Below are 2,399 nucleotides of genomic sequence, written 5' to 3' on the forward strand. Positions count from 1 at the left end.
AGACAGACAGACAGACAGACAGACAGACAGACAGAGAAAGACAAAGAAAGACAGAGAGAGACAGAGACAGAGACATTGAAAGGACAAGCCTCTTTCTATTCCTTTCATTCTATTCAAGTTCCCAATCCTGGGGTGGGTGTAGTAATCACACTCTTCATCCCAGTACTGGATCATGGGAATCAGTCACAAACTCTAGATTCAGCCACCTGTGAAAAACCCACCCTCCATAACTGCATAAGGCTTTAGGGGGACATTTACGTAAAAATAATACCACTGTCTCAGCAGAGCCAGTATCCTGTCAGGAAGGTACCCACATAATTACCACATTTTCAACCATACTTAGAAGGGAAACTGCAGGAGCACATCTTGGCAGAAGATAAGAAGCCAAATACTTTCCCCCCACAACTCAGGTCCATGTGTGGTTATCAAACCTTTGTTGTGGTGAAATATTTAAATGACTACAAAGCCCTAGAGGCAGGTGGATTAGAACATGCTCCTCTGGGCTGGAGTTACTAGTATACTTTGCCAAAGAATTCTAAATACTGTAATTATACCCTACTAATGGAAAGGCATGGAAGGGTGGTGAAAACTCTCAACAGATAGAAGCCCTGACCATTGTCCCCTTGGGTTTCTTGGACTACATAACTACATTGGAGCCAATCTTCATGATGATCTCCACTCCCACACTACAGATTAGCCTCAGATATCTGCACCTCTGTAGCAGACGTTCCAGAATCTTTGCACCAAGAAACAAGTACTTCAATGTCCATGGAATGAACAGGCACTAGTAAATAAGGCATGTCAAGGCACCAATGCCAATGCAATATTAGACAACACATTTAGGAAAAGATAGCAAACCCTGTTCTTGATTGATGACCTTCTGGAGAAACAGATCAAGAAACTTAAGTCTCTGCAGATCTCAGAACACATATTTTTTTTAAACCTCAAATAATGACTATCACACAGAAGAAATTTCTTTGCCAGTAGACAAAAGATAGCTGTATGAGTTTCATATCAAAGTTTCTCTCTCTCAGTCCAAGGATATGGGATCAAACCAAATGAGATAGGCACCATGCTTGATCCATCATACTATTTTGGATATCACTAGTTATAATCTGATTAAGGCACAGAAAATGGAATGTATTTACTACCCATATTGACAGGTGATAGTAATCAGATATACTGGGTGAACATCAAGAAGAAAACCATAATGTCTTCAACCAAACCTGAAATATCTCAAGGTTTCCTGAACCATCACTGAAGAGGCTTTATAAGAGCATCTAATTCGGTGTGCAGATGAAGTCAGCACTGTGGAATTCAAGGTTTTATGAGCCTGATGATGTGGAAGTGTTTGTAGACACCCAAAACCTGACTGTGTCACTAACATCGCTGTAAGTATGAACTTGGAGCTTTTTTGAACAGATGAACTATTGATTAGTGATGTTATAGTCCTGTTCTGGGCTGACATGTCTTTCTGCAGCATTTCTCAACACAGCAGCATCAAGGCATGAAGGTTCTGAAAACATCCTCAGTAGTGATAGTGCACAACATCCACAGTATGATCTAAACATGCTCCTTTCTGATGAAATGATAAACTAGCTGTCCATAAACCTTCAAGAACATAACTGGAAGAGCTCTGTTTTAAATCCTGTTTGAAAACAAGCCAAATCAATTAAATTCCTATGAAGTGTGCTAAACTGTGAACTCCGCCCATGAGTCAGGAGTGGCTATGCTCTATCTCTTCCTTCAGATAATAAGGAGCATTCCTGAGGTCTCTCTATGTCCTTTCTGTCTTGCAGCCACAATGCTTGATGGTTCCTTGTATGATCAAAGCCTGAATATGTAAATCCATTCAGGTACATGACAATATTTTAAGGTTAAAAAAAAGAAAAGTCATTGGTACGTAGCTCAACCTAAAAATCAAAGGACCTACATATTTCAGACTAAGCACCTCACTATCAAAAAAAATAATAGCATCAAAAGCAATAAAAAATAAGCTTATAAGCATTGACAATAAGCAATAGCAGTAAGTACCTCACTATCAAAAAATAATAGCTTGAAGAATAACTATCAGAGCTGACATTAAGAACATCTGATTAAGAACAAGCATCATTGTTTTTAAATAAAGATATATTGTTTATAAAGCCTACCACAGTATGATAAAGTATGGTAGAAAACTCAAAAAAATGTCAGCCAAGCTCTGTTCATTTCTTTGGTATTCTGGGCTGGTGCTGCACTGAGATAGAGCAACAAGTTCTGTGTTATGGTTTGTGTCTTGTTGTCCCACCGAAGCCTCATGCAGTCATGGGGCAGGGACTTTAAGAGCTCCAAGATTAACTCATGATCCACTTGGATTATGGGTTTTAGTACTGCTGGGATTATGGGTGTGAGCAAACAAG

The 2,399-nt window shown here is 39.3% G+C and overlaps 1 pseudogene; it reads left to right on the forward strand.

Annotated features, from left to right (window-relative positions):
- LOC111818605 overlaps positions 1–1,395 on the forward strand; it is an 11,995-nt pseudogene extending 10,600 nt beyond the window's left edge.
- The last annotated feature ends 1,004 nt before the right edge of the window (positions 1,396–2,399 follow it).

This window comes from Octodon degus, unplaced genomic scaffold (genome assembly GCF_000260255.1).
Source record: "Octodon degus isolate 3935 unplaced genomic scaffold, OctDeg1.0 scaffold00097, whole genome shotgun sequence".
Lineage (NCBI taxonomy): Eukaryota > Metazoa > Chordata > Mammalia > Rodentia > Octodontidae > Octodon > Octodon degus.